The 9,813-nt window shown below is 42.5% G+C and overlaps 1 pseudogene; it reads right to left on the reverse strand.

Annotated features, from left to right (window-relative positions):
* Window positions 1–3,846: 3,846 nt before the first annotated feature.
* LOC110287351 (D-3-phosphoglycerate dehydrogenase pseudogene) lies at window positions 3,847–5,402 on the reverse strand (annotated as a pseudogene).
* Window positions 5,403–9,813: the final 4,411 nt, after the last annotated feature.

The raw sequence follows: 9,813 nt of genomic DNA on the forward strand, positions 1-9,813 counted from the left end.
AAATGAATGAGTAAAAATGTAAAAAACATCCCCAAAATTCAAATTCCTTGGAGTGGTTAAGAAGTTATTGATTCTATTAAACATATAAATATTTTTAATATAAAGATCCAGATATTTTGACCTAAGGTTGATCTTTTAGGTATAATGAACCTAGTGAAATGATTCACATATTGCTTAATTCTCCAAGTATTGCAAAAACAAGTCAGCTAATCTGCCCTACTACACACTGAAAGACCTTCAACATATCCCTAATGACCTCCAGTGACTTAAATCTTGGCTAACAGTAACACGAAGAACTCATATATAGAACTTCAAAGGTTCTGTTGACTGTCAGCTTAAATGAATTGAGCAGTGCTTCAGACATTATTAGTAAAGCATGCTGCCACAAACTGCATGGAATTGAGAATGGGTTGACTAGGATGATAGGGAAAGATGGAAGGTCAGACATACATTGACAAAAGCTAGGACTTGGTGGACTGGGTGCTTTGAAGGAGATGTACTAGTAGCCTGGAAATTCCACATGTTTATTAGATGCAGTTGAAAGAGGAGGTGGACTATCTAATCTTTGTAGGTTATATTTATATCATTTATAGCACAGGGATTTAAAGGTAGATTGCTCCAGATTAGCAATATATTTTAAATCCTCACCAGCCACATATGACTCTCTAATGTTGTCGATAGCACAGCTGGCAAGGCTTGCTCCATTTCTCTCTCTCTCTCTCTCTCTCTCTCTCTCTCTCTCTCTCTCTCTCTCTCTCTCTCTCTCAAGTGTATGTGACTATGCCATCACTGTCCTCAGGCACACCAGAAGAGGGCATCACATTCCATTACAAATGATTGTGAGCCACCATATGGTTGCTGAACTCAGAACCTCCAGAAGAGCAGTTAGTGCTCTTAAACACTGAGCTATCTCCCCAGCCCCAGAAAATTATTTTAACAGTGATATTTATTTATTCTGAATTACAGGGTCTTGGGTCTGGTTTTACTCACCTATGGAAAATATGACAAGAAGTCCCTCAACCAGGGTGCAATTGTGTTGGGATAACCAAAGTACTGACCATTGTTAAGATCGTGACTGAGTTAAATACCACCATGGAGAACAGCTCAGCAGTGGTGCTTGATAAAAGGGGACTACAGAGAAGCTGACCAATGAGAACAGTGGAACCTTGGTGATATTTGCTGATGCTCTGGAGGAAAATCAGAAGTCCCATCCCAGGAGAAAACAATTAAAACTTGTCCTAAAAGATCTCAATCAGGTTTCTATGAGATAAGGTCATGAAGGTTCAGCTTAAGACCTGCTTTGGTACATGTCCATACTCAGATGCTCATATCTTGCAAGTCCTCATCCCATTTAAGAAGTTCTGAGCCGGGCGTGGTGGCGCACGCCTTTAATCCCAGCACTCGGGAGGCAGAGGCAGGTGGATTTCTGAGTTCGAGGCCAGCCTGGTCTACAAAGTGAGTTCCAGGACAGCCAGGGCTATCAGAGAAACCCTGTCTCGAAAAACCAAAAAAAAAAAAAAAAAAAGAAGTTCTGGTTTTAATGTTACTGAATAATAGTCAATGCTTTAAAGATGTGAATATGGAGCTCCAGGGAGCTCAGGAGAGATAATGATCTGTTAATGTGAGAAGAACTGCAAAGGAGGTGGCTGGTGCTCCAGGGTGATCTAGCAGTATATCTAGTATCAAAGGAATGTGTCATGCAGCTTCAGGTAAGGAAAACAACATGAAAGTGGCAGATGTGTATGTGCATCTTTATGAACATGTTTCTTTGAATTTAGTTCTCTAGGGTAAAATTTCTGGAGCTTTTGGTAGAGTCATGAGTATTTGAAGAAGATGAAGCCATGAATGCTTCACTTTCTTTTCTTGTTGAGAAATACCTCATCTACCTCATGAACGGCCATTTAAAGGGTAGTAGAGTTAAAAGGGGGTGTTCATTTGCATTTAAAACATATGACAGCTTAGTGGTAGACTCTAGCATGGACAAAATCCCATGTTCCATCCTTAAACACACACACACACACACACACACAGAGCAAGTAAGGTAAAGAGAATGTTTATTAAGCTGTCTCAAAGATCTTTCAAAGGAGTGTCTGTATTTACATCTTTTTCTTTATAAAAATGACACATAGTCCTTGAACAGCAGGTTGGCTGAACAGAGAAGTTTAAAGAGAGGTAGAAAAATAATCTTCCACAATACAAATCAATAAACCTAATAGGCCAATAGAGAAATGCAGAAAAGACATGAAGGTAATCCTCCATGAGTCACCATATTATAATAAAAAACCCAGTACTTTGAATACTTTGAATATTACTGTCACAGAATAGATACGGCTTTTCTAATAGGGAGGGATGGAGGCATAGTGAGGAAAGATCATATCAATGCATGACTGAAACCCAGGGGGGCAAGAAGCATGACTTTTAGCTACATGCCAGCCATTGGAAGTCCATAAAGGAATCATCTGGGTTTCAAAAGGCTTTGCTAGCTAGCACTGCCATTCCAGCTCTGCTTTCTGATGCACATAGACTCTTCTTCTTGGGTTAGCTCTGCACTGTTCTGCAGCTTAAAAAACAACAATGAAAAAACAGATGCCCTATAGTTCTGGCCTCTCCTACATAGTTAGGCTTCACTTTCATCACTTCATAAAGTGTTCTCTTAGGGCCTCTTTTCAGGTACTCCAACCCTACCACACATTGCCTCGTCTCAGGAGCTCTCAGAGTGGGAATCAAGACTCCATGACACCCTCACACTTGCAGTTTTCAATGCCGCCCCAAACTAGTATCATATGAAAAATTCTGAGAAGTTCTGTTGCTAACATCAAATCAGATCACAGATGTAACGGTCTCTGTGTACCTTGGTGGGTGGATCTGCAAACTAACTTTTCTAGGGATGTATTTTTCTAGCAGGGAACCCTTTTAGTTCCTGTGGTGTTCTTAGTTCAGACTTATTCACTTAAAAATGAATTTACAGTGTCACAAATTGTAGCCCTTTTCAGTGGGTTCTTGCTAATATCATACCTTTATTACTATTCCATTTGATGACAGTGGAGTGAAGTTTCTCTTTAACAAGTACAGATGCTTTGTTATCTCCTATAGTCTTGCCACCCACAATTTTATTTTATTTTTAAAATTTAACCTAGCATACAAAGCATTTATTATCATTTTGCATTTTAAAGATCTGTTTCATGTATATTCATATATATACATATATATGAATATATACATATACATGAATATAGGCACACACACACACATATATATAAGTATATGCATATATATGAGTACACTGTCTTCACACACACCAGAAGAGAGCATCGGATCTTATTACAGATGGTTGTAAGCCATCATGTTGTTGCTGGCAATTGAATTCAAGACCTCTGGAAGAGCAGTCAGTGCTCTTAACCACTGAGCCATCTCTCCAGCCCCTCTTTTTTGCAGTTTTGAACAAATCATGCTTTAGTCGATTTTTTCCACTCACCTTCTCACCCCTTAGCACCCACAACTCCCTCTTTTACATTCTTTCTATCTCCTTTCTTCTTCATGTCACATGTATGATTTTTTCTCCCCTTCATTTCCCTTCCTCTTTTTTTTTTTTTTTTTCAAGACAGGGTTCCTCTGTGTAGCCCTGGATGTCCTGTAACTCTCTCTGTACTCCAGGAATGCCTCAAACTCAGAAATCCGCCTGCCTCTGCCTCCCAAGATTATTATTAATGTTTTTTTGGAGTTAGATTCTTTGCTAGATATTAGTTCAGGCAGATGCTGTGGTTCTGCGATCTCTCCCTATAGGTCACAGTGAACAGGTTTCTTCAGAAGAGCCTGGCTAGGCTCTGTGACCACTGAGCCCCAGCGTCAGAAGCAGAACTGGAAAGCCTCAGATACATACTGCTTCCATGCTTCCAGGCTGGGCTGCAGGGAGGAGAGGCCATGACCTGCCAGGTCTCTCTGTCATACTTTGGAGGTTTGGTAGGACAGCAGCTGTACACCTGTCTCTGTCAGGAGGCCAATTAGAGTGGGCAGCATTACAGGGTTGGAGGACTGAACCTGGAACATGAGCAAGGCCTGGAGCCTGCATAATGACACCTCTGGCCTGAAGACAGCTCCTCTGAGCACCTGCAGCATTAGTGTGGTGCCCTGAACCAAGCCCACAGCTTGGTAGGGGGCACCTTCCAGGACCACAGTCAGGAGACCCTGCTTGCCTGGGACCCCAGGGCTGTGGGAAGTGGTGACATTGAGACCAGCCTCTTTCACCAGTAGCTTAGTGTTCACCATCTGCCTGCTTGGATGCTTCTCTCAGAAGGCCCACAATGACTGCAGGGCTCAAGCAGGTCTCAGCATTCTTCAGAGATGTTCCTTGTGTAACCACCTAGATGGTCCCTTTAGGGGAGCCATCAGCGTGACCAATGCTTCTGCCTGACCAATCTAAGGCTTGGTGTGTAGAGAGAAGGCACTGGTAAGGGCCTGAGCATTTACGACCCCTGTTAGAAATTTCCCCTTCACCACGTCCACAAACTGGACTGCCATTTCCTCCCCACAGTGGCTCTGGGCCTCCTTGGTGTTGGCACCCAAGTGGGAAGAGCTGATGACGTTCTCGTGGTCCACCAAGGCCCGGTCCCGTGGTGGCTCCTCTGTACACATCCACTGCAGCCCCAGCACACTGACCAGACTGCAGGGCACGCAGCAGGGCACCTTCATCCGTGAGCACACAGTTTACCACTCGCACGCCTTTCTTGCACTGAGCAAAGGTGATGTCATTTAGCAACCCTGTGGTGGAGGGCAGGAGAGGGGAATGGACAGTTGCAAAATCACAAAGGACAGATCCCCTTCAGAGGCAGCTGCTAAATACCAAAGGAGGCCGTGACTTCAGGAGAAATGATGGGATCATAGCCTACAGTCTTCATTCCAAAGGACTGCATTCGGGTGGCAGCCACCTCTCTTCCGATTCTGCCTTAGCCAAGAATTCCCAGTGTTTTCCTGTTCAGTTCTGTCCCATGAACTTCTTTTGGTCCCATTTGCCATCTTTCATCGAAGCCTTTGCCTGGGGAATCTGTCTGGCCAGGCACAAGATCATCCTACAGTTGAGTTCCACAGCACCGAGGCTGTTCCCTTTGGGGGTGTTCATGACTAGGATGCCCTTCCTCATGGCAGCCTCCAGTTCCACATTGTCCACACCTGTGCCAGCCCTGCCCACCACCTGGAGCTTCTCTGCTGCGTTGATGACATCAGCAGCGTGACCTTAGTAGCTGACTGGACGATAAGGCCTTCACAGTCTTGGAGTTCAGCTATCAGCTCCTCCTTGTCAAGTTCTGCTTCTTCACCAGCTGCAGCCCTCCATCTTGCAGGATCTTCCAGCAGCAGGGGTTCAGGCTGTCACTGATGAGTACTTTGCGCAGATTTGTGACGGCCATTGTTAGAGTCAGGCCTTAGACTCAGTTGCTCTGGGTGGGCAGAAGCACTTAGTTCAGGAAACTGCAGGCAGGGCTGGCTCCGGTGACTAGACCCCCTTCCTCTTTTGTAATCCCATTATTTTAGTCCCTTAGACAGTTCCACTTGTACTTTCACATCACATATACACGTAAAATTTTATGTAGTTTTATTAAACTAGGCACTACAAATGAGAGAAAACAGATTTGTCTGAGATATACTCCATCCACTCAACATATTTCTAGTTGCATCAATTTTCATGCAAATGGCTTATCTTTGAGAGCAGCCATAGCTGTCCATGCTATGCGCACATTGACACTGGTTATAAAGAACTCAAGAAGGTGGGCTCCAGAAAACCAAATCACCCCATTAAAAAATGGGGCTCAGAGCTGAACAAAGAATTCTCACCTGAGGAATACCGAATAGCAGAGAGGCACCTGAAAAAATGTTCAACATCCTTAATCATCAGGGAAATGCAAATCAAAACAACCCTGAGATCCCACCTCACACCAGTCAGAATGGCTAAGATCAAAAATTCAGGTGACTGCAGATGCTGGCGAGGATGTGGAGAAAGAGGAACACTCCTCCATTGTTGGTGGGATTGCAAGCTTGTACAACCACTCTGGAAATCAGTCTGGTGGTTCCTCAGAAAATTGGACATAGTAATACCAGAGGATCCCGCAATACCTCTCCTGAGCATATGTCCAGAAGATGTCCCAACTGGTAAGAAGGACACATGCTCCACTATGTTCATAGCAGCCTTATTTATAATAGCTAGAAGCTGGAAAGAACCCAGATGCCCCTCAACAGAGGAATGGATACAGAAAATGTGGTACATTTACACAATGGAGTACTAGTCAGCTATTAAAAAGAATGAATTTATGAAATTCCTAGGCAAATGGATGGACCTGGAGGGCATCATCCTGAGTGAGGTAACACAATCACAAAGGAACTCACACAATATGTACTCACCGATAAGTGGATATTAGCCCAGAAACTTAGGATACCCAAGATATAAGATACAATTTGCTAAACGCATGAAACACAAGAAGAACGAAGACCAAAGTGTGGACACTTTGCCCCTTCTTAGAATTGGGAACAAAACACCCATGGAAGGAGTTACAGAGACAAAGTTTGGAGCTGTGACGAAAGGATGGACCATCTAGAGACTGCCATATCCGGGGATCCATCCCATAATCAGCTTCCAAATGCTGACACCATTGCATACACTAGGAAGATTTTGCTGAAAGGACCCAGATATAGCTCTCTCTTGTGAGACTATGCTGGGGCCTAGCAAACACAGAAGTGGATGCTCACAGTCAGCTATTGGATGGATCACTGGGCCCCCAATGGAGGAGCTAGAGAAAGTACCCAAGGAGCTAAAGGGATCTGCAACCCTATAGGTGGAACAACAATATGAACTAACCAGTACCCCAAGCTCTTGTCTCTAGCTGCATATGTATCAAAAGATGGCCTAGTCAGCCATCACTGGAATGAGAGGCCCATTGGACTTGCAAACTTTATATGCCCCAGTATAGGGGAATGCCAGGGCCAAAAAGTGGGAGTGGGTAGGTAGGGGAGTGTGGGGGGGGAGGGTATGGGGGACTTTTGGGATAGCATTGGAAATGTAAATGAGGAAAATACCTAATAAAAATATTAAAAAAAATAAAGGAAGAACAGATGTGAAGAAAGGGGGACTGGATGTGAGTATAGAGCTTGGATGTAAACTGGCCTGTTAGAGTCTCTGGGAATTTCAGACCTTATGTCTTGGGTGTTGGTCATTCATTTGGGCAGTTATTCCTTAATGTCAAGCTGCAAATTCTGCTCTAACCTCCAGGCTGAACTTTGGGAGATGGAGTTACATATGTTGGTCCAGGGAGAAGCCAGGTTTTCACTCAGACTTCACAGGAGTCACAGATGCTCCTCACACATCTGGACATGTGCAGACTTGGCCTAGAGCAATGACTTGTGAGGTTGAGTCACAGATGACTCTCTTGTCTTCACCTCAGGGGTTCAGCTGTCAGCCTTGGCACTATCATATTTTTCTTAGTTTCCATCTGGACCCTGAATCTATGCACCCTGGCAGATTTTGCTTCCAATGAAGTTTTGATCTGACTGAATACTGCATAGTTCTGATTCATTTTTTTCTCTGCATACTTGAGTCACCCTGTTTTAAGCACACATTCCCATGACATTTCTTGTGCATTTCAATATATTGTGATTCACAGAGAGTCTCAGTAGTAGTCTTTTTAAAAATGGCACCTTACAGCTTCTGCAGTCAAGTTTAGTGCCTCAAAAAGGCGCTTCTCTGGAGTCTCTCCTCCATCTTCCCATGCCACCTTGCTCCTCTATTTTTATTTTCTTTTTTGTTTGTTAAAAATACCTGTTGCTGAAAGTTTTGGAGGAAGGAAAGCATGTAATTTTATGAGCCCATTTGTCATAGTTGCTGCTCCTGTTGCCTGCTGTTTGGGATCCATCTCCCAGGGAACAGGGAACTCCTCAAACTGAGCGGAGCCTTCCTGGGCAGACTGGACTGTCTCTCCTGCCGGTTTTAAATGTTAAAACCATTTTCCTGAGAGTTTTTATTGAAAACTAGTACCTTCAGCCTCTCTATAGTTTATGGAAAATAAGCTTCCTCTTGTTCCTTGCCCCACCCACCTCAGCCCTTTTCTCCCTTAATTTTCCCAGCCATGTTTATCTTGATCCATCAGGAGCACAAATACCCCCTTCCAGCTGATAAAAGTCTATCATATGGCTGTAACCTCACGACTCATCTTGTCTTACCCTTTAGGCTTAACCTGAGCTCTTGACTCTGACTTGCATTTGGTTGTGCCCTCTTTTCTGACTGGTAGTCACTTGACTGTTAAGGTTTTTGGAAAATTATTTCTTCTAGTTTTTGAGATTATAATTACATCAATTCCCCCTTCCCTTTCCTCCCTCCCAAATCTCTGATATACTTTTCTTGCTCTCTTTCAAATTCATGGTCTGTTGTTTTCATTAATTATCATTATTCTGTTACACACACACACACCCCTAAATCCATGAATACCACCTGCCCAGTCTATATAATGTTACTTGTATGTATGTTTTCAGGGTTGACCATTCATATTAGATAAACAATTAGTGTGCTCTTTCCTGCAGAAGACTATTTCTATGGCTCTCAGTGTTCTTTCCTCGCTTGTAGCTTGTAGTTTTTGTGTAAGGTAAAAGTCTCCTGTGCCACCTTCATCCATGCTAGCATGTCTATTTTTTTGTCCTTGCTGAGCTTATGTTTATAGAGTCATTTTGGTGAGAGTTTATTATAGGTGTAGTTTCTGATATTAGCAGGAGATATAATCTCATAACAAACTCCCTATTTCTCTGATTTTTAAAATCTTTCCACCTCCTTTCCCACAATGATTCTTGAGCCTTAGTTGCAGGAATTGTACTGTATGTATATCAGTTGGGACTGTGATCCACAGGTCTGCATTATGATTGGTTGTGATGTTTTGTAATGGTTTCTCTCTCTAGCAAAGAGTAGTTTCCTTGTTTGTTTTACTGTTTCCTGCTTTATTTTTGCATTAAAGCTAGAGTGTCACTCACTTCTTTGGATAGCTGCTATTCCCTCAGCTTTCCTCAGTTTATTCCCTGGAGGTTATAGCTGGTCCTGGGGGTTCTCTGTCATCTTCTGGAAGTCCAAAGGCTTCTTGTAAACATTGTTTTTTTCTATCTTGCCCAGGCTAGTCTATAACTTACAGTTTCAAGTAGTCCTGTTTCAGCCTCCTGAGTAGTACCTACAGAAAACATGCTCTTTGATCTGTATCAATCTTTCTACTCCAACCTTTAAAAAATATTTATCATTAATTACTTTGTTTCAGCTTGAACAAAACCTAACTCAAAAATGTATCAAAGTCCTTAATGTAAGATCTGTAACTCTGAAACCATTAGAAAAAAGTTCAGGGAAAACACTTTCTTTATGGTATAAGCAAAGGTAGTAACTTTTTGGATGTGACCTCCAAGGTACGGAACAAAATGATAAAGGTAGACAAATGTGATTAAACCAAGTGAAACATCTTCTATAGTGCCCAAGAGATAATCAAGAAAAGGAATAGAAACCCCAAAGAATAAAAGTTTTCCAACTATTCATCTAGCAGACTATATATAGAATTTAAAAAGTTGATAAAAATCAAGCCGTCCAATTAAATATAGGCAGGTGACCTAAAAAGGCACTTATTAAAAGAAACACCAATGACCTACAAATACATGAAAAAATGTTCAATATAATTAGCCATCAGGGAGATGAAAATCAAAACCACAATTGGTTAACAATAAGTTGGAATGACTCTGATTAGAAAAAAGCAAACCATACTCTGAAGTGAGTGTAGAGAAAACCGAGCTCTTATACAGCAGTGTCTA

Source organism: Mus caroli, unplaced genomic scaffold (assembly GCF_978045245.1).
Source record: "Mus caroli unplaced genomic scaffold, Mus_caroli_1 scaffold_5, whole genome shotgun sequence".
Taxonomy (NCBI): Eukaryota; Metazoa; Chordata; class Mammalia; order Rodentia; family Muridae; genus Mus; species Mus caroli.